This window comes from Biomphalaria glabrata, chromosome 15 (genome assembly GCF_947242115.1).
Source record: "Biomphalaria glabrata chromosome 15, xgBioGlab47.1, whole genome shotgun sequence".
Lineage (NCBI taxonomy): Eukaryota > Metazoa > Mollusca > Gastropoda > Planorbidae > Biomphalaria > Biomphalaria glabrata.
Window position 1 is genome coordinate 2,569,108 of NC_074725.1, and position 23,694 is coordinate 2,592,801.

General features: G+C 36.6%; 1 protein-coding gene and 1 non-coding gene across 8 annotated transcripts in view; both read right to left on the reverse strand.

The window, feature by feature from the left end:
- LOC106060877 (basic immunoglobulin-like variable motif-containing protein) overlaps window positions 1-19,777 on the reverse strand; it is a 54,367-nt gene extending 34,590 nt beyond the window's left edge. For 5 of the 7 annotated variants that reach the window (XR_008775054.1, XR_008775050.1, XM_056012702.1 and 2 more), the window contains exons 1-3: window positions 19,691-19,777; window positions 14,847-14,990; window positions 7,297-7,536 (exon numbers count right to left, since the gene is read on the reverse strand). The gene's annotated coding sequence lies outside the window, so the exon portion shown is untranslated. Of the gene's footprint in view, window positions 1-7,147; window positions 7,168-7,296; window positions 7,537-14,846; window positions 14,991-19,690 lie in introns of those variants that run through there. The other 2 variants (XR_008775051.1, XR_008775053.1) reach the window with 2 other exon arrangements.
- Window positions 19,778-23,129: 3,352 nt separating this feature from the next.
- Window positions 23,130-23,246, reverse strand: LOC129923227 (U5 spliceosomal RNA). The gene has a single exon (XR_008775154.1). It is a non-coding gene; the product is annotated as a U5 spliceosomal RNA (small nuclear RNA).
- Window positions 23,247-23,694: the final 448 nt, after the last annotated feature.

Sequence of the window (23,694 nt, forward strand, 5' to 3'; positions counted from 1 at the left end):
TTACATTGAATCAAAGTTTTCAACGCGTATAGTGTACTAGTGGGAGCGAAATACATCGGCTGTAAAGCAAGTACAAAATTAATACGTGTGGTGTGTATTATTGGCTGATTATCTAAGTATAGTATCACACTGCCTTGGCTTGTATGATAAACTCGTTTCCTTATTCGCTACGGACCGTTCGGTCAATAGAACCAAACACTCTTTGAAATTAGACTAACTCCTACTGGTTCTGTGAATCTTGACTATGAAGTTCCTACAAACCGCGATGAGTAATCAAAATGTAGATCTACGTGTAATTCAGAAAATAGAGTCAAAGCTACAGGCAGGATGGAACATTAACTCTTTCTCTCCGTAATTATTTTTCCACGTTTTGAAGGAATTCTTCATTTTGCTCATTACTATTTCACTACCCTTGTTATGATTGGGCCTCAATAGCTTTGTGGTTTGTTATCAGAAAATGTTGTATTTGGTATAGAATTAAAGGGACATGCCCTTTTTATATAACACAAAGTCAAGTTTATAAAATTAAACATTTATTTAATTCAATGAGGTCAAATCAACGATGGTATCGTCGATTAGGAGAGAAAGAACAGGGGACCGGGGGGGGATTACAATATTACTTGATAGAAAAAGCCCCCACCCCCACCCCCAAGGACCTAGCGAACTATACCGGCGCCTTCGGAGGTCACGACTATACCCATTGGGGACTGGAAGAAAAATCGAGGATCACGAAAAAAATTCATGACTCTAACCCGCGAAAGATTTTTACCATATTTGATGAGGGGGTTGAATTTACCTATGTAGACGTTTGCGATGTGAGAGAATAGCAGGCCAGAATATTTAACTACTTTCAGACACAAACTCACAATATGGTAACCCAGGTTACGTCCCTTTAATTGAAACCTACGTTTATATAAAAAAAAAAAAGTAGGGAAGGAAAAAAAAAGATCACACGCTGAACAGTTTGTTTCAAGACTACCGGTTTGTTTCAGTCAAAGGTACAGACATCACACACTTCTAGGACTCCGGTAATCAAACAACACAAGCCAGTCAGCACACCAGCTAGACCCTAGTAGCCTACGCCAATCTAGCACATGTGTTGAACAGTTGTTGATTGCAAAGGTGATTTGGGGGGGGGGGATAGGAGAAGTTGGAAATACACAACAACCAAATGTTTTTTATGTGGACAATGAGGTAATATAACATAATGGCATGTTGACCAGTGTCCACTTCGTTATTACACTGACGTGGACATTAAACACTTTGACTGGCTAGCATAGGGTCATAGCTCTAATATTCAGCAGATTTACACGTGAAGGTGAAACGTTTAAGGTACTAGTTATGTTATATATATATATATATATATATTTAATTGCTTTTATATATCATGCACATAGCATGCTCAGCGCGACATGGTCAATCTCTTTTGTGGACCATCGATAGGGGGGGTGGGAGGGTGAAAGGAGGAGGGGGTATCTGGTTTCCGGGCTGCCTTTAGGAACTCAGCAAACACAGCTCTGCATCAAAAAACCAAGAGTTTAGAGACAGGGTCACTGCAGCCATTGGACACCCATGATGACCTGCTAACTATCGTAAAAAAAAAAACGCAAGCTAAAATCTATGGCCATATTACAAGGTCTTCGGGGCTCGCAAAAATACTTCCTTCAGGGAACAGTACCAGGAAAAAGAAGAAGAGGCAGACAGAGAAAGCGATGGGAGGACAACATAAAAGATTGGACGGGACTGTCATTGAAAGAGTTTCTAACTAAGGCAAAAGACAGGGAGGAATGGAGAAAGACGGTCGACAAATCTTGCATGGTGCCCCAACGGTCCAACAGACTAAGGAATAGGTAAAGGTAAAAAAAAAAAAAAATGATCAGGCTCCCCGTTCCATACACAAATGGCACACGTATTGCAAGAAGGATAGTTTCTCAAAACTAGAAATCTTCAAATAAAACTTCAAAATGACTCTCTCTATATACGAAACAAAAACATGGACAGTGTCTTATTTTATTTTTACTGGAAAATAAAAAGGTAAACAAACTTCTGTATGTATTCATTAAAATCGATTTCTTGTTCAATGAAATAACTAGATATAAAATTGAGTAGTTTTTTTTTCTTTTTTTCTGTTAATAATTTCGATTGAAGAGGGGGAAATGGAGAACACTGTTACTCGAAGTTAAGATAATTAGAGATCTAGATCAAGTAGCCAAGCGAAACGCACGGTAGACAACTCTCGGTAACGATCTGTTTATACAGTTATTGTGTCCTGCTAGTTCAAAAGAACCATCTTCCCCTCCACCCTTTCCTTGTAGGCTTGGTTCACTGTCTGACTACATGTGCCTGCACCAACAGAGGTCCTACGTACAAGCCTGCACTGAATTAGTTCACTTTGCTGAAAATCTAGCTCTGTTAACAATCAATACTGCATCTCTGCAACACGACGGGGGATTGTAAAATTATTTATCAGTCGAAAACAAAGAGTTGTTTTTTTTCTTAATTATATTTGTTTTTAGTTTATTATGAATTACTTTCAATACATCAAAGTTCTATTTTACTTTCATTTCTTTCGTTACAGGTACCGAAAATAATGCGCCAATACTGTAGGGTATATTTAATATTTTCTTTCTCATAATGGGTTGTGATAATTTGAATATTTATTGAGTATAGCAATACTGATTGTATATTTTTGTAGTAAGACATTTTAGAAATTATTTTCAAAGGGTGGAATGGTGCAGCTAGCAACTAATGACTGACTCCAGTCAAACTGGCATTCTGAATTCGTTGCAGTTTTATTCTTGTCAATGCTACATACTTCTCTTGTCTATTAAAGACGTTACTTTAATAAAGAAGATAAATACGTCCTATGCATTTCATGTGTCAATCTAGTTATGTATGCTAATCAATGACTTAAAACTCTGCCAAGTCGTTGGTTTTCCTGGCTGATTCAGGCAACCCACTCCACTCTCTAGGGAAGAAGGAGCACTTGTACAAATTTGTTCTAGCGTATGGGATAAGAAATTTGCCTCGATCTTTGTGTCTTTCTGTGTATTTCATTAGATTTTGTTTTTCTATTTGTAAGTTATGATTGAGCGTTTTGTGTATTATAGCTACTTTATTTTTTATTCTTGTGTGGGCAAACAGGACCAGGTTAGCTTCGACCCCACTTTGAAAATGTTTCAACATTTACACGTGTATACCTATGGCTTAACTAGAGATCTAACGCACCGCTGGAATTACTCGCGCAAATGTATCCATGCTGTCCGATTGTTCTTTTATGGACACAATGATGGAGTATTTACACGTTCTTACCTCGTACTTTCAGGTGCCGGCCCTGCTGTGAGTGACGCGAGTGTGGAGGTACATGGTAGGAGCACAACGTCATCTCTGGCTAGTGAATGCATTTTAGTTTTAATTTCAGCAAATCTGATTTCTGTTTGGTTGTTACAAAGCTTATATCAACTCACTCCGTCGGTCTGTGATACAATTTTTTAACATTATTTCTCCCACTTCCTATTCTCGGATAAGTAAAAAAAAGGGAAATAAGTCTGAACTATTGCGATATATGGCTATAAATGTGCAGTTCTTTCCTTTATAACAAGCTTTGTTTATTTGTTATTGTCGATTTTCTAAGCATTTTTTTATATTTTATTATCATTTTATCTCTTTTTTAAATGCTTTTTATTTCGTTAACGACGCAGTCCATGTCCATTAACAACTACACTAGGTGCATAACTAACATCATATAGAGCTGGATCTAGTCTAGTCGCCAGCAGATATTGTTAATATTTAAAGGACATGCTGATTTTATTACGAAGAACAAATGAAGAAATTAATTATAAACAAAATAAATGAGAAATGGACGAGCTCTCATCCAAATCACAAGAAGATGACGCTTACTATAAGCTATCCCGACAAGACCAACGTCTAATCTTTCGACTCAGGACCGGACACAACAGAACATGCACCGGAAGCTCAAAGTTGGTACCAGTGAAATCTGCCCAGGTGGAGTATCACCAGAGAATGCCGACCACGTCCTCCAAAACTGCTCTCTTTACCAAGAGGGCCCGTATAAGACATTGGCCCCAAATCACCCCAATAGAAAGAAAACTATATGGAGAGCTCCCTGATTTGGAAACCACTGCGCAGTTCATCTCATGTGTTGGTCTAGTCATATGAACACTCCAACATAACAATGTGAACGATGAAGAAGAAGAAGAATTACGAAGAAAACATTTTTAGCTGGTCCGCCTAAGGGTCAATACAAGAGAGCCAAGGACTGTCCCACGTTTTCAGTGGTTAGGATATCATTTGCGCATGAAAATCAAAACATCCAACTACACAGTTCCAGCAGACGTGTCAACGAGGTGAAGGCCGCGAGCAGGAAACATGCGGCGTCTGTTGCCAAGCATGTAAGAACTAATTTGACTCCTTACCGTAACCCTTAGTAACGGCAATTGGTTTCATGCCAATTACATACAGCACTTTAGAGAAGCGATTCGGAAATTTTGTAGATGGTTTGTGAAATTTTCCTTGATGAATGATGTTTTTCGGTTAACAAAATAAAACTTCAAAATGCATGCAAATGGGAATGCATAAATATAGATTAAAAAAAAAAAAAGAAGAATCAATGGACCTCATTCACCAATCGTAAACAAACAACATTTAGTCACGTGATCTTATTGATAAAACAACGAAACAAACGGTCACGTGACAACCATCATGAATTAAACATGAGATCGTAAATTATATAGAAGAGATAGAGTACCACGTGGCTAAATGTTGTCTGTTTACGATTGGTGAATGAGGCCCAAAATCAAAATTACTGGTAAGGCCACAACAAAAAAAAACGACATTCTACGAAAAGTAGTTCTCCCGCCTCTAGTATAGAAATAGTGCAAGTGTTTCCACTTCTGTTTAACCGCAGAGTTGAAGTCCAGGTTAGCGAGGTACACATTTAACCCAAACAGGTTTAGCATACATATATGTTTTCACTGGTAGAGGGGGGGGTGATTAAGAAATATACAAATACATCAATGACACATAAATTAGATTACATGTATCGCAAAAAAAACAAAAAACATTCCTAGTTTAGGTCAAAGTTTTTTGACAACAGCGGAGTATTGTCCCTAGCTAACCGCGCCCACCTCACGTGATAAAATGGCAACAAAAGAGTAAATAATTCTTGTAATCGGGACAATAATAATAAAAGAGGGGGTGGGGGGCTAAATGTGTTGATACTTCCATCTGCACATCTCAACAATAACCCGTTGAACATCGTAGGATCGAGCTCGCTTGTACAGAATACAGATAATCGCTACAGAAGAGGCAGGCCACAGTGTAATATATCAAACAAGGTTACAAAGACAGTTTGTGTGGAAACACAAACTCAAAATCGGCCCCCGAAGTGGTCCACCCCAGGCACGCTTCGATAATTTTAGAAAGAACATCAGAATGAAAGTATATGAAAGACAAATGAGAGATAAGAATGGAGAAAGAAGGTTGACAGATCTTGTGTAGAGCCCCAACGGTCCAGCAGATCAAAGTATAAGTGCAAGTAAATGCAAAGTTAGATGTGAACCTGGCCCAACTAGTTCCCCTTTCAGACATTGTGGTCTATAGGGCAGATGATGTAAAGTTTATCTGTTTTTGTGGCCTACGGTTAACGAGGGTGTCATGTAGCCAGCACAACGACCAGCCACCTTTACTTTTCCCCAACCTATGTCAGGTACCCATTAGAGCTGGGTGGACTCAGAGGCGCCCAAGGATTCCGAAGTTGAAAATCCCAGTCTTCACCAGGATTCGAACCCGGGACCCCCGGTTCGGAAGCCAAGCACTTTACCGCTCAGCTACAGCGCCTCTCCTGGCCTAACTGAAGTCTTATAATTGATGTCATTGTTTTGAACAGTATGTGTATACTGTGAGGACTACCAAAATAAAATAAATGCAGTTTACAAGATTACTATTCGTTTTAAATTAGGTCTAACTTATAATGCATACTAATTAGCTTTTTCTCTTTAAAAAACTGCTTGCATAAGTGATTTAAAAAAATAGATTTTTCGCTTTCAGAAAAAAAAAAGTAGCCGTTGCATCAGAACTTTGAATGGTCTAAAATATTGTGATGTCGGATTTTCACTATCTTTTCTAGTTTACGAGATCTAAATGGGACGGACGGACAGACATTTCACACAAAACTAATAGCGTCGTTTCCCCTTTCGGGGGCCGCTAATAAATATCAGGCTACAACATAATACACCGAAGAAATAGGCTGCAACAAATAATACAAAAGAAAATGCGCAATGCAATTCGCAGTGCTTTATTGAACTGCCCAGTGTGCAGCCGAACATTTCCGGGCTCACATAGGTCTCACCAGCCACATGAGGAGACATAAAACCCCAGTGCAAAGCCCTCAGCTCCCCTGGATGACAAAAAGTGGTCATCATCGAACCACGATGGACGAACTATATTGAACTTTATTCACGAGGCCAAGGATTATTTAAAATTCGGTATTAATCCAAACCCAAACGGATCAAAACAAAGTAAAGGGGAGGTAATAGTCAAGTATAGGTACAGTAATAGTCAAATATAGGTACAGTAATTAGTCAAATATAGCCAAATTCATAATTACTAAAGGCTCAATAGTCATTTAGTCGGCCTGATGCATTGAAAAGATGAAGGTGCACATAGTCTGGAGTAACGGAAGACCAAACATGAACTCACTGGTATAGTGATACAATGCTTTTTATGGGATATGAACAAAATTAATGAAAATAAACCGCAAGGTCTCCGAAGGTACTCGCCATCTGAATCGCTAAACCCAATGGACCTCATTCACCCATCGTAAACAAAAAATATTTAGTCACGTGATAATATTGACAAAACAATGGAGAAAAAAACTGTCACGTGATAGCCATTGTGTATTTTAAATTAGATCGTAATTTGTATAGAAGAGTTAGAGAATCACGTGGCTAAATGTTGTTTGTTTACGATTGGTGAATGAGGTCCATTAGGAAGTAGAGTCTGTGGCGGGAGGCGTGGGGGCGGTGGAGACTTGACTAGATTTACGACAGTACGAAGCAGAAACGTTTACAGCACACAGGAACCCGACACACTCGACAATGTTTACAAACAAAACAACGCTACTTACTGGCGTTGTTTAACTCCGCGACGACGCTGTATCGCCACCAACGAAATTCAACTAAAACAATACACTGTTTGTTAAGTTCTGGAAAGATGCACACACTGCATATATTTGCTACGAGTTTTGTAATGTAAAGGTATTTTGCTAGCACCTACCTGCATACCTGTTGTCAGTGTCGTCCTGGCTCGTGTTCTGAGCGAGGGTTGGTCACGCAACAATACCTAGACCAGAGTGGGGGGCGGGAAGTGATGGGGGTGGGTGGCTTTTTATTCAGAACTATGACAAGGTACAACAGCTTCGGTGAAGACATAAAGAGTGCCTTAACAAGATGGGGAAGGGTGGGAAGGGGCGTGTCACGTCTCTCATAACCTGGGGTGCACAGATGTTACGTTAGTCTGTCAATAGAAAGAAAGAAAATATTCGTATTTATTTAACTGTACATAATTGCGAAGCGGTATTAATATATCAGTAAAAAAGAGAGAAAACTTCCTTGTGGAAAAAAACAACAAAATTCACTAAATTCATAGCAGACAGCAAAGCTTTGCCCTAGCAAGTGCACTGCTGACTGGCAGAATATTTGTTTTTTGTTGTTGTTTTTTTCATTACAAACTCTCTCCGTCTGACAATTAAAAAATTAAGAAATTAATTAATTAATTAGTGGTAATTAAATAAATTTTGGTTAAAATAGAATAAGAGACATAAATGGTACAAAATTGATATATATAACTGTAAATGTGGAGTTTTCCCCTTATATATGCTTTTTTTTTAAAATATTATTTTAATATTTTGCTTGTTATTTATCATATACGAAAAGTTGGACAGGCCTATGTGTGTCTAATGACTAATGGCACACATGCACACTAAATATCTGAAATGGCTGCCTGGTCGTGCGGTTTGCGCGCTGGACTGTCGTTCAGATTTATCAATGGTCCAGGGTTCAAACCCTGCCCGCTCCCATCCCCCGTCGTCCTGCTGGAGGTTTGGACTAGGAAGTAAATTATCTTCAACTCTGAAGGAACATTCGAAACGTGTAAAACATTTTACAAACAGACATAAGACTTAGACTTGACGATTCAACAGTGGTTAAAGGGCATACATGACTTTGTCGCTCACAATAAGTCAACTGATGTCGTAGTTGGATAGCATTTATACCCAGGGGATGGTCAAACTGTGGCTGGCAGTAGAACGGTAGTCTAAGCCTTATGTCAGATTTTTTGTGTACGTGTGTTCCATTAGTCATTAGATGCGTGGTCGAGAGGCTAAGTACGTATGGCTTGGCTTGGCTACCCATGAAAGGAGGGGTAGAGGTTCGACACTCGAGCAGAGTTGTGTAAACTGAGCACCTAAAGGCAGCACGGATGCCCCCTCCCCCCAACTGGTCCACAAATGAGATTGGACCAAAGCGCTCTGAGCATGCCACAAGCATGAAAGTTGCGCTATATAAAAGCTATAATTTATTTTATCTAGTTATGCCACGGAAGTCCCTCACAAGAAGGTCCATACTAAAAGTCTGCAGATACATTCAAGGACATCCTCAACTAACAAGGAAGCAGCACCAAACAGCTCAAGGTCGATCCCTTTTGGCGCAACGAATTGAATGTTGGATTTTTTTGTTGTTGTTCTTTCGAGGCAAAGAGAAGAGAGGATGAAGCAATGAAACTCAGAGGTAACCAGCTTATGACGCTAATGTAATGGGATATTCAAGAATAAGATTAGACTCAACCATGACCTTCGTGACCCCAAAAGTCTTGACATCATCGTGTGCAAAAAAAAATGTCCTCTCTGTCACAGCTCATCGTGACATGTTTATTATTAATACTATACACGCGATTGCACAATCGTAATAAACAATAATGATACAAACGAAACAATGAGTCCCCCTACAAAAGATACATTGTAAAAGAGCATTGTATGACACACACGCATTGTGGAGGACTTCCCTGGCTTGTCTGGGTAAGACACCGTTCGATACAGCAGTGATCAAAGAGAGATGATCAATGAAGCATCGAGTGTCACTGGATCGATCAGCTCTAATAGATCAATAGACAGGGCGCCTAAGTCCACAGAGAAGCTCAGGAAAGATAAAGGGGGGGGGGGTAACTCCAAGGGTAGTTTTAAGACTCGGGGAAACTGGAAACTCGACCTGGAAATACCACTTCTATCGACTAAAGTTGCAAGTATTATTGCACTACATAATATACCCAATGCACATCCTGCGTGCGCGGTGGCTGAGTGGTTAAGCGCTTGGCTTCCGAACCTGGGGTACTGGGTTCAAAAATCGGTGAAGACTGGGATTTTAAATTTCGGGATTTTTAGGGCGCCTCTGAGTCCACCATGCTCTAATGGGTACCTGACATTAGTTGGGGAAAGGCGGTTGGTCGTTGTGCTGGCCACACAAAACCATCGTTAACCGTGGGCCACAGAAACAGATGACCTCTACGTCATCTGAACTATAGATCGCAAGGATCTATAAGGGGAACTCTTTTGTTGTTGAAAATCTGAAAATAATTACATCCCATTTATTAACGGGTCAATTCTTTTGCCCAAAGCTTACAACTGGCTGGGAAATATAACGTGGGGAAACAGAGAAAGCAACAATATGAAACACCACACAATTAGTAATCGGTTGTGCTTGTCAAGTCATTTAAAAATGAACTGCGACATCCTACAATGCAGATCGTGTGAAATACCCCATGGACTAATTAGTCATCAGAATAGGCTTGCGTTTACAAAGGTGCTTATTAAAATAAAGTTAGAAAGGGCACACTATATAAATTGGTAGTCATTTGAAAATCTATAAAGCTGGATAAGGACATCTTTCTATGATTCATTATGAAGATTAAAATTATTTTGTGCTGCGAGTTGTCTTTTTTTCCTGATAGTGAGATCGATATCCCCCCCAGCCTTTTTTTTTTCTTTTATTAAAACATATTTCTACTAGAAGACCATATGTAAAGAAATAAAGTAAAATTCCCCTTTCAGATTGTGATCTTGTTTCTATGGCCCACGGTTAACTAAGGGATCATGTGGCCAGCACAATGACCAACCCGCCTTTACTTTTCCCCAATGTCAGGTACCCATTAGAGCCAGCTTCTAAGAGCCAGTAATTAAAAATACCATTTTCACCAGGATTCGTACCCCGGACCCCGGTTCGGAATCCAAGCGCGTTACCGCTTAGCCATCCAGAAGACCATATGAATCAGTGCCTAATTACGTTTGGTTATTGCAGATTCAACTCCTTCAAATGCATGAAAGTCATCGAGACTTAAAAAAAAAACGCAATACCATAGGCCTACATATTTATATATTTTGACCAACAATTTTTTTGTTTATAACACGGATCTCATTTAATTACAGGAGGGTCAAATATGCGTCATCAGCATCACTCATCATCACCTGCCCCTTGACCTCCGTCGTATGGGTCCTGTGACAGGGGGCTACAATGTATTCGAGTCCCTCTGTATTACCTTATTCTGATTCAAATCGATTAAGAGTCGTTCATGTTTGTTTACCTTTCATTATGTCACTTTCTCATATTTTTTTCTGGGTCCTAAAAGTGTGTACGTTTGAGGAGCACTGAAATGATGTGTACATTCGTAGACACACACACACGCACAAATATAATAAGGGTAAAAATGGGCTGTTTATTATGCATAGTCCTAGTAGGCCTAGATGTGTCACAATGACGACCGGACGAACGAGATTCAGTGAGGGATCTAGTTCTCGAGGTACCAGTAACAAAAGGGGTAAAAATAGTGTTACTGCTGACTTAAGAGAACGATGACACAACAGTAGATTTAACATAAAATTTTCATACATCAACTCAATCTGTCTGGTAAAAATTTTGTAAACGTTATTTCTACCACACTCAATCTCGGATCAATTTGAAATTTCGCACAATTTTATTTCCTGTACCTGACAAAACAGGAATAAAAAAGCATTTAACCAATTAGTTATTTAGCAATTGGTAATTATTTTATTTGGTATTGAGCAAGGGAGAGAAATGTACTGGACCGATGTGGTGGTAAAAGGTAAATTATTCCCTTTTATGCTTAGTGTAGAGAATAAAAAAATTAAAAGTTTGAAACTAACAATAAATATCTATAAAACCTTCTATTTTCATAAGTACATCGCTAGCACAGTGGTTAGTGTGTTGGCTGAAGCCCTCGAGTTCAAATTCAAGTCGTACTTTTAAAAAAAAAAATACATTTCAAAAGTGATCACAGTAACACTCAGACAGATACCCCCTTCTTTCCACCACCCAAACTACCCCCCTTGGCAGGATTATAGCGCAATGAGAAAGCTAAAGCATGAAATAGCGCTAAACAGAAACGATTGGTAAAATTGTTTCTAATGGCATAGATTTATTATTGCTAGTCTAGATCTATTGCAAATTTAATTACATGACTGATCCAAACCAAAATTGTTTGTAAAAATTTTTTGTAAAATGTTTGACATGTTTCGGATGTTCCTTCAGAGTTGAAGATAATTACTTCCTAGTCCAAACCTCCCGCAGGACGACGGGGGATGGGAGCGGGAAGGGTTTGAACCCGGGACCATCGATAAATCTGAACGACAGTCCAGCGTGCAAACCGCACGACCAGGCATAGACTAATGGCATAGATTTATTATTGCTAGTCTAGATCTATTGCAAATTTAATTACATGACTGATCCAACCAAGTGATACTATTACACTTGGTATAAGCTTTGTTTTAAAACATTTTTTTGTTCTTGTTTATATTTTAATACACGTTCATGGATACAATCGCGAGCCGTTGGAGGGGACACAACTGTCTTCTTTGATCAAGTGACTGTTTCTTTTTGTGTTTACTCCCCTGAACACATACAAACAAAAGGAAGAGTAGCCTAAACAGAGGGAGATTGGGGCGATACTCTGGAGGTAGGGGACCAGCTAGGAATCTCGGAGCACCAAGCACGTTTCTACAGGCCACGGCAGAGATTTGAGAACTGATTTATGAGAAGGGGTTTAAATCCAAGAGGGCCCGTGCGTCACCCAGATCGCGACGATTCATGGTGGCGGTTTAGGAGGTCAGACCAGTCAATCACTGGGCAGTGTAGGACGGAAGGCTGTCCTATTGGGGCATACTTTGCCCGGTTCCGTCCAAACTATACTCTTACTAGATCTCAAGGAATATTGATCCTATATACACAATTCGAAACATATAAAATATATATGTAAATTTGTTTTCCCATTGTAATAAAAAAATTAAGATTAATAATCCCTTGCAGCCAGTAGTATTATGTAAATAATAATACTCAAAGCGGTAATCGTATTATTCGTTTATTCGTCAAAATGATAGCTTGTAAATAAATGAATAATTTAAACAAGTAAAAAGAAAAAAAAACAATTACTACACTATATCTCAATACGTGAAGATTTATCTTCCTTTTCTAAATAAAAAAAAATAATTACTACTAATCAATGAACTAATTTGTTAATTTTTTTTTGACTGATTCTTTTTGTTATCAACAATGAATAATTGTGCAAAGTTTCAACTTGATCTGAGATTAGGAAATGGGAGAAATAATTTGTACCAGACAAACAAACAGACAGAGTGAGTTGATAATCAGATTTGTAAAAACAAGTGTAATTTACTGAAAAATGAATGGACTTTATGATGGTACCAATAAATAATTAATTTACATTTTCTTTACAATATATTGAATTTAAGAAAAAAAAGTTTGCATTGCAATAAAAATAGGTGTATCTTTAGTAAACAAAAATTCTTTAAAAGTATTTGAAAGCGCCTACATTCTCCCATTTTCATTTGAACAAAACATATTAAATTAAAACCACCTCCATCACCCGGGGTCACTGAGCTGACCAACAAACAGCCCTTTAACCTCTCGGTGTCGACTGCATTTGCATTGCCAACACAGAAGTCAGTACACAAAAATGTGCTTAGTAAAATTTGAAAATATAATTTGTAAGAGAATATCTTATGTAAATAAGATGTTAAGCATTGGTACTTTTGTATGTATATTTATTGCTTAAATGTAAAAAAACAAACCCTAACAAAAATTTAAAAAAAAATTTTTTTTTGAACAATAGGGGTCCTGTAATTGAATTAAAACTCAAATTTAAAAAGTGCATAATTTAAAAGTGATTAAAACAAATTTAAGAGAGGAACAGGGGTTACAGTTAATTACAAATGCTAAATTTATGTTTAATATTAATATAAAGTGTAATAAATTATCAACAGACATAATGTTTGGCCCTGGTTGTGTGGTATTTTTTATTATAGCTTTATATAGCGCTACTTTCATGCTTATAGCATGCTCAGAGCGCTTTTGGTCCAATCTCATTTGTGGACCGGTGGGGGGGGAGGGGGTATCTAGGAGTTGGTTTTCCGTGCTGCCTTTAGGCGCTCAGTAAACACAACTCTGCCCGAGTCGGGTATCGAACCTCGAGCCCCCTTCTAGGTAGCCAAGCCAAGCCAAGTTCAAGCGCACTTGGCCTCTCGACCACGCTTCCCACAAGCTGGATTATTATTCGGTTGTCTCGATGGTCCCAGGTTCATACCCATCCCAAGTTTTCCTGCAGGAGATCTGACCAAGAATGTAGATCTCAACTCTGAAGGAACATCCGAAACATGTCACACATTTTACAAACAACAAACGTTATGCCATTTTGGTTTGTGATGTAGCCTAAACAAATACAATGGTAGTACTGAAGAGCTAGTAAATCTAAATAATAAAATGAGATCTAGGTTTTGTTTTCCTTTTTCTGAAGTTTTCAAAATAAAAAAATTTTCACTTTTTAATCCTTTTTTGAATAGTGAAAAATCATAAAATGTAACTTGTAATACAACTAAATAAAATCAATAATAAGTCATTTAACAATTTCGAAAAAGAATTGAGAGTGTTTTCTGTGTGTGTGTATATTTTGAGTTAGTTTAATCTGTGACCATCTTAAAGTTCTTTTTAAATTGTTTCTTAAAAACTCAAGCTCTGAGGGTGACAAAAATACTATTTTTAATATTTAGAAAAAAAAGAGTAGATTCTTAACTATTTCAGCTTAATGAATACATCTGAAATCTGGTATAAGTCTTTGAATCATGAGTTCTACCTTGAAAAATTAAATAATAATAATTGCAAGTGGTAAAGAAAAATTACTTTTGGGTCGCTATGACCAGTGAGCATTGGGTCGCTATGACCAGTGAGCAGAGCAACATTGATTTAATTAACAACTAGAGGAAGAAATATCTGTTGCCAGAGTTTTGAAATATGGGGCACGGTGGCTTAGTGGTTAAGTGCTTGGCTTCTGAACCTAGGGTCCTGGGTTTGAATCTGAGTGAAGACTGGGATTTTGAATTTTGGGATTTTTAGGGCACCCCTAAGTCCACCCAACTCTAATAGGTGCCTGACATTAGTTTGGGAAAGTAAAGGCGGTTGGTCCTTGTGGTGGCCACATGACACCCTGCTTGTTAACGGTAGGCCATAGAAACAGATGAGCTTAACATCAACTATCCCATAGATCGCAAGGTCTGAAAGGGAAACTTTACCTTTTTTTTTTACAAGTGTTTTGATATGGGAAGGCTTCTTGATGCCTGCCTGATCAGTATTCAAATAAAGGACCTTTGTTTTAGCATTTTCAAAAAGTTCTGGTAGATCACCATATTAAAGGTCATAAGTTGAAAGTAACACAGGCTTCAATGATAGGGCTTATAAAGCAAAACTGACCTTTTAAGAGTACTGCTGACCCTAATTCATTTTATATGTATCCAGAATCCAAACTCTGATGTTACCAATATATCTTGTCATTATCAATTCTTAGTGCTCACTACTTCATGTTTTACTTTCAGTACACACCCAGGTTAGTTACTTCTGTAAATGGAATATATAAATATAAAAATGTAAACAAAGAATTAAATGTTATTTTTAAATACAACACATGGTAGCTATGGACAGGGCCGGTCCTAGCAATTGCGGGGCCTATGAAAGCACTGGGCCCACTGCGACCACATAGGTTTCAGTGGCCTAAGTCCAGCCCTGGCTATGGATGATACAGCACTCAGCTTACAAAACTTTCCCATGGTCTCAACTTAACAGAGTGATGGCTGGAATTTTTTATTGATGGTTTTAAGGCTATTCTGAGCCCACCCTATCCAAAAAAAAACATTTGTTAGGAAAAGGTCATTGCACCTTATTAAGGCCTCGGGATACCCTTACTAATTACTGGTAACAGAAACATCACCTAGGTACATACACCCTATGGGGATTTCTGGCTGGTCCTAAGTCTGGTTAAAGAAGGGGTGATCATAAAGCTAGCAACCTCCCTCAAAAAACTATTGCTACAGAAACTTAAAATACATCAAACCAATTAGAACTTAGCCGGGAAGGTTTCTCTCTAGAGAGTGTATTACGTGTACTGGTGAGAACCTTTGGGAAGACGGCACACAGATTAACCTTCTGATGACACAACTTTAACCAGGTATTGGTATTGTTACCAAGATACCTGTGTGTAGTCGCTGAATGAACTCTTTATGTTGTATCTGTTGTATTTATGTGTATTTTTCTGTTGTGTTGTCTTTATATGAGAAAGAGTCCTTGTAATCACAAAAAATTTCTGTAAGGATCAATAAAGCAGTCTTATCTTAGGATAAGGAACACTTTAAAAAAACAGCAGAGTGACAAATGAAATAAGAAAATACAAAATCAATGTTCTGGTTCCAGGGAAACTTAGAGAAACGGAAGTGGTCTAAGCAACCTGGTCATGAAGATTAAACACAAGGGTAGCACTGTAATCAGAGGCTTCAAAAACTTTGCTAGGATGGGAGCCTTGTTTCCCCACGGCTCATGTCAGCCAAGTATAATGGGAATAGATGGGTAATAACTACAAGAACCATCCATTGTGAGGTACCCACATAGGCAGCAAGAGAAGAGAAAGAAGAATTTTACAAAGCAGTACAGTCTGAACTAGAACAATCACCCAAAAGGGATATCAAGCTTATTATGGATGATATGAATGCAAAAGTAGGTAAAAACAATTCTGGCAGAGGGTCTACATGGATAAACAAGGTAAACATGCAATGAAAATGTGGACCTTTTTGCTGATTTCCGCACATTCAATGATCTCATTATTGGAGAAGCCATCTTTCAAACAAAACCATTAACACAGGACATCTGGACTTCCTCAGTAAAATAAAAAAATCAAATTAACCACTTTACCATTACTAGCCTACCTGATGTCAGGGCGAGAAGGGGAGCAGGTATTGTTACTGATCATCATCTACTAATCGCAACTGCAAGGATCAAGCTCGAATCCTTCAATGATGTTTCAGACTGACCACACAACAAAATCAACCTAGTTTATATTATTAGTTAGTTAGAGGCGCACCATAGGAGACGCATATTGAACGGGACTAGTGACGCTTGGGATATTTTGGGTTAGAGACTGGAAAATCAGTTAGCGATAGGATTCTCTAGGGTAATGACGTGTTTTATTGACAGAGACTTTGACTTTGGCCTTTTTCTTGGATTAAACATTATATTCATTGTTCATCAGTGTTGACCACATCTTTTCACTAGTTAAAATTGGTGGTGTTTATTTGTGTTGTTAGTCTACTGCACTGGAATATGCCTGAACAAGAAACTCAAATACTTGCTCAGTAATTTGTCATATAGTTGACAGCAATACAGATTAAACATCCATCACACAAGTGTGAGGCCAAAAATAATTTTCAATGACTTGCTAGACTGGTGACAGATAAACCCTAGAACAACATGCTCCAAGAGATATGGAAAAGCACACTCACAGAGATTAAAGAAAAACAAAAGAACACAAAGAATGGTTGTCTGCAGAATCATCGGACAAAATTAAAGAATGAAACAAGCTGAAAGAGAAGATCTACCAATGCAAGAACAAAGAGAAGAAAGCAAATCTTAATAACTGAGTATGGGGAAGCCAACAAGTTCTAAAGAAAATTGCAAGAAATGGCAAAAAAAAAAGCTACCTTGACAGCCGATGCAGAGAGAGCAACTGAACAAAGAGACATGAAAAGGTTGTATAAAGTAACAAGAACTTTAACAGGAAGAAATATCATTACTAGCAATGTTGGACATAGAGAAAAATGTGTTCAACATTTTCATGAAATTTTTAACCAACAACATACTGAATCTATTCCAGACATACTTCCAGCCGAAGAATAAATGGAGGTTATTACTAGTTACCTAATAAAGTGGAAATTATCAAAGCCATCAAAAGTGCAAAGAATGAAAAAGCAGCAAGCCAAGAAACTAATTTTAGAGAGGGAAAATAATAGCTGGGTTTTTCAGTAAATAAGTTTCAAGCTTCATCTTAGATACTTTTTTGGATCCACTATTGAAATGAAGTTCTATTGTGTGTTTATAGAGTGTGTTCAATCTTTTCACTGTTTCCATTTGAGGACTAAAAGTTTCCTATTTCATAAGTAAGTTTAGGTTCAGAGTTAAATGTATTATTCATCTATTGCTAGATCTTTCCACGATAATCATACCCTTTTTTTTTACTTTCGTTCGATCTAATATATTTTCTAAATTTATGTTTCTTTTCTAAGTAGAATAAAATTTCTTGGTTGAAGCTAGGCCAACTTAAGGAGTTTCGGTATTAGTATACTGTATAGATCTCTACATAATCACGATAGTGAGATACGCAGAATCAGGTTTATATCATCAAATTTTACACAAGAACCAAAGTTTTTATCAAGTCAGTGCCAAGCATGAACTGAGTCTGATGATTTCTATCTGTCCGAAGTGTCTGATGTGATCATGATGAAGTTGAAGCATATTATTTTATTATAATGAAATAATTATTAATTTAATATTTTAATAATTATAAATAATGAATTTTGAAAGCATATTTCGACTGAGTTATTCAGAGTAAATCAGTAATCAGAGTACTAATTACTAATTAATATAATTCAATATTAAGCAAAAAAACAACAACAAAAAACTTTAAACTAAGATAAATCTACTTAAAAAGTCTTAATTACTAGATCTACTAGTGACCCAGACTATCATTCTAGATCTAGATCTAGAGTAGTTTATTTATTCCGGACATTACATGAATCCGTACAACTCGCTGTTGTTGTGGTCATTACATCTTTATTTTGATATTTAATATGAAACTAGCATTGTGTATAATGTGCGTATCCATTTTCCAATGATTCTGACCAAATTTCCTTCCATTTAGCTGGCATTTTATGTAAGAAAAAAGAATTTCAAATTTGTAAGTCAGGTTTTTTTTTTTCCCTATGTTACCAGGATGACTTTACCTCTACCTAGGGTTAAGACAATATTTTTTGGTTGGCTAATTTAAGTCTAATGAGCCAGGCAATATTTATTCTGTTTTTGGAGCTGATTTATTTGATTCATAAGCTAAGTTGTTTGATTCCAAACAAAAAATAATTAATAGGGTGTTTGTTATTTAAATTGCAATTTTCTTACCAAAATTTATTTCAAACAGCCACTTTTGGACATCAATGTTAATGATCTTATATCATATTTGTTTGTTTGTTGTTGTTTTTTTAATAGATAATAAATGGACAAATGTTTGGAGTGAGCTTGATACATTGAATGAAGTTAATATATGCCTAGATCTAGACCTACTAGATAGATCTAGATTTATATATAGAGAGAGAATATAAAGAATTCAGCTATTTAGGGAAGAATGGACATCCTAGCCTGTAGGCCTACTATACTACAAAAGTCTCAAAAGATCATCTGCATTTATTAAATGAATTTAATAAAACAAAAACACAAACATTCAACACAGATCTAATCATGCAAACATAAAATAAGTCTAAAAGTCAGTGTAGAAGTCACTATCCCAGTGACCTAATTTTGATAGAATAATTATAAGTGGGTTCATATTTTATTTTTTGTGTTTGTATTTATGCATAATTTGAAAACATCTTAATTCGATTTCCTTTAACTTAATTAAGCCTAAGGGTTATGCCTGGGGATTTTAAAATTTAGTTTAAAATATTAATAAAGAAATAAAATCTGAGTTTATTGAATAATTTATTGATGCCAAAATATAAATATAGAGACTGTTTGAAATAAATTATATTATGCCAATTATTATTATGGTGTTTGGAATCAAATAATGTGTGTCAAATTTGTTTGAATCTAAATGAAAACACGTCATGACATGGCCTCTTTGACCTTAAACTTAAATATAATAACAAATATAGATCTAGATCTAGGTTAGGGGTACAAAATCTAGTCATCCTTATTCATTTATTCTCCTTAAATAAAGTTAACTACTTAAACTTAGACTTAAACTAAAGAAGATTTTGAATGATACTTCGTAAGTTCATTTAAAGTCATTTTCTTTTCTATGTCAAAAAGTCAAATCATTTAAAAATCATTATTATTCATTATAATTATTTTTTATTTATTAAATTAAATTATTATCAAATAATGCGCTGTCAAAGTTAAACTTCGAATTTTTGGCCTATATGTATAGGTGTTTGAATAGCATATAACTACTCTATCACGGTATCACCATGGGCCATGGCCATGGGATTCAAGAAGATGATTACCATGTTAGGCATGTTATGATGTTCCATTCATTCTGTAAAAAGTTAAATTTGCAACGGTAAAATGTAAACAAATGCCTGAAATATGTAATGGTTTTTTTTTATAATCTTCTAAATAAAAGATTTTTTTCTATCAAACACTGACATATATCTAATATTTCCAGTTAACTAAGGCAGTGTTTCACAAACTGTGTTCCGCGGAACACTATAATAGGGTTCCGCAAGGTAACTTAATTTCAAGTGAAAAAAATCTAAGTCAAGATTGTATAACACCATATGTGGAAATGATCAGCTTTTAACACTATACAACTTCATTTACTCATTGAAAAGATGAAAGCGTTGCAGATTAGTCCATACATAATACTATGGGCTAATGAATTTTTGACCCAGAGAGCTCAGAGGGTTAGGGTAAACAATGTTATATCTAATGAACGCATAGTTAACACAGGGGCGCCCCAGGGGGCTGTGACATCGCCATTGTGGTTCATTTTGTACACCAATGACTTTCAATCCGACAGTTCTTGTTGCTCGTTCACAAAATTCGCTGATGATGCGGCTCTTCTTGCCCTGCTCTCAGAGAGCTCAGACGTAAATGAGTATTTCAAAGAAATAGAACACATTGAAAAATATTGTAAAGATAATTTTTTATTATTAAATTCTGATGTATTTCCTGTTTCTTCTGTAATAATAATAATAATAATAATAATAATAATCTTTATTATCCGTAAGGAAATTTGTCTTACAATTTGTGCATTACACCAAACAAAAAACATTATAACTATAAGAAACCAAAGTGTACATTCACACCAGACTCACTCATAATTTACATGTGACAAAGTTTATACCAGATTGTTCTTATTTAATGATTTGATTGCCAGGGGAACAAAAGAGTGTTTGTGTCTGTTTGTCTTTGCTATCGGTGTCTTGTATCTCTTTTGTGATGGTAAAATAAAAAAATCCTGACACAAAGGGTGATTCTTTATTTCGAGGATCTTGTTAGCTTTTTTATAGATGTTTGTCTCAAACAACTGCCCAAATGGGGTTTGTTTTTTGCCAATGATTTTGCCAGCAGCATTTAGGATTCTATTAAGTTTATTTTTATTTTTAATGCTCAGATTGCCATACCAGGCAGTGATATTGAAACTTAAAATATTGCAGATGTGAGCGTGATAAAACATATCCAAGGCCTTTTCGCTAACATTAAACGAGGACAGTTTTCTTAGTAATCGTAATCTTTGCTGCCCTTTTTTTGGTAGTATCTTGGTAGTATCCTGGACAACCATGGACGAACAGATGCAGATGTCAGAACAGGCATTGGTAAAGCTCGAGCAGCTTTCCATCAGCTGAAGAACACCTGGAAATCCAGGGAAATAAGCACCACCACCAAGATTAGGCTGGTCAACACAACTGTTAAGCTAATAGGCCTTCTAATATATATATATAGAAACACCGTCACTACCTCAAACAAATCCAGGTATTCATCAATACCTGCATTAGGTTGAATCGTATGATCCACGGGCCAGACAAGATCTCGAATGAGTAACAGTGGCAAAGAACAAAGCAGCAGCCCATTGAAGTAGATATCTTTCAGAAAAGCTGCAGACGGATAGGCAGGGGCGGACTGGCTATATGGGCTTTCGGGCAAATGCCCGGTGGGCCGGTACCTAATTGGGCCGTAGGGCCGCTGAATAGGCCGCATAATGCCAGTAAAATATTTTAAGATTTAATAATATTATCTTATGCAACACTTTGAGCGTGTTGATTTTTTTTTTTAAATATTACGCTAAGTCTAATACTAATCTAAAGCTTTGTCGTATATACCCTACATCCGTGTGTAGTGTTTATAGCAGTCGTCCATTCCTTATACACACTAAGCAGTATAAACAAGAACCTAATGGTCATTATTTTTTTTATAGAGATCAACGATAGTGCGAATATATGCGGATGGATCTATAAAGAGACCAACAAAGTTTTAAGTCCTACAGATGACATGTCCAGTCACATACTAATTTTTATTGGTTGGTGGAGTTGTCGCATGATCTCGAGTAGCCGCTACGATGTCCTTCACAAATCATAATTATTATCTTGAACAGTGTAGCAACGTGTTAATTGAAATAAAAATGCAGAAGAATCGAAAAAGAAGGAGCAGAAAATAAGTAAGCTAAAATCCTGTGCAAAAGTAAAAAATAAATAAATAAAATGTAAAATCATTAATGTTTTCTCGCAAGCAATAAAGATTCCCCAACGTTTTGATGACAGCATTTATGAATGAACAGGCTCAACGCCATAAGGCGACAAAGATATGGACTTAGCTCGAAATACATAGAAGGTTTGCTAGAATATGCAATAATCTTGACAGTACAGTATTACTGAACCTACGTATATTAAATTGCTTTCAAACAAGTGGACTTGATGTTCTGTTGTGTGTGTAGCCAGCTCTTAGATGCAGCTCTAAGATGCAGACAGTCAAACTAGGTTACCAGGGAAAGCAGTATTTGACCTTGTAAGTACAATTTCCCTTTCAGACATTGCGATCTATAGGACCAAAGATATTAAGGTCAAAGGTTAACGAGCGGCACAACGACCGACCGCCTTTACTTAAGTCAGGTACCCGTTAGAATTCAAAATATAATGCGTAGACATTGCTTTACGAACTGCTGAGAAGCAAATATATATATATATATATATATATATATATACTTCTCCTTCGTGATCGAAGATGAGCACATTTCTCATTTCCTAAGGACTCGAAGATGACTGTAAACTCCAATCCTCGATTTTAAAAGCCGGCCGCATACGTGGCATGGGTAGATTTTGCCAGCTGCAGACCTGCTTCTTCTATCAGCTTTTTGTTGGTTCGGGCGTAGGACGTAATCATCTTCTTTTTGAAGTAACGTCTGTATTGAATAAGATAAGATAAAGCATTTATGAAGTAGACTCCTACACTCTTAATTAATAAGATAGCAGGTTTTCCTTTTCTAAAACTAATGAATGTAGTGAGTATAGATTATGTCCTTTACCAATAATTAAAGAATGAAGGTCTTAAGTCTAAGGTATGAATATGGAAATTGGAAGCTACATTAATATTGCTTTCGTAACAAAGTTTCAATTAGGTGCCATTCATGATGCTTCAAGGCTAGAAAAAATGAGGTTTAAACTCCGTATTTATAGCTCCTCTGAAAGAAAATATTTTGAAAAATTATAACGGTCAAAACAGTTTTCTTTTAGGTAGTTATCTTTGTCCCAAAGTCATACATCAACTTTCAAATTTCTAGGAAAATCGTTAGAGTCGTTTTCGAAATACAATAACTTTCTCCTTCCACCATAAAGTGTGCATGCTAATAGTACGGATAATTTGAAAATGAATGATACAATAATACCGTTGACCAATTGTCGCACTGATATTTATAATAGGATTTGACTCTAATCATTTTGGTTTATTTACCCTACATAGTAGGGCTTGAAAAAATTGGTTTTAGACTCATTAAATTGCTCCTTTGCACGGAAATCTTTAGTAAAAGGCGAAAGATTTACTCGATGTGTAAAGAAGCCAGAGTAAACAAATATTACTGTGCAATCGACGCCTTGGAAACAATTTCTGTTCAAAATATGGTTCTTTTTATATGTATTTGTCGATATATGATCATAAAAAGCAAATAAAATTCTCAGTAACATTCATTGCACAATAAAGAACTGTTTTTAAAACATTTATATGTATTTAGAACTTTTTAAAAAGTATAGAAATTTCTGAAGCGTATTGCTTTCAAGAAAGACTTTTACCCTAATGGTAGTAGAGCAAGAGTTGCCCCCCCGTGCATTTACCAAGGACCATTAAATTTGTTGATGATCTCCCTTTTATTATTAACTATCATGGGCTATAAATCTATCATGTGCCGTTATAATTAATCACCGAAAGAATAAAACATAAATACAGAAAGACATATCTAAAGCTAATTATATCAGATATGTTATATTCAATATGCAACATTTGTAAGTTGAGAGGGACT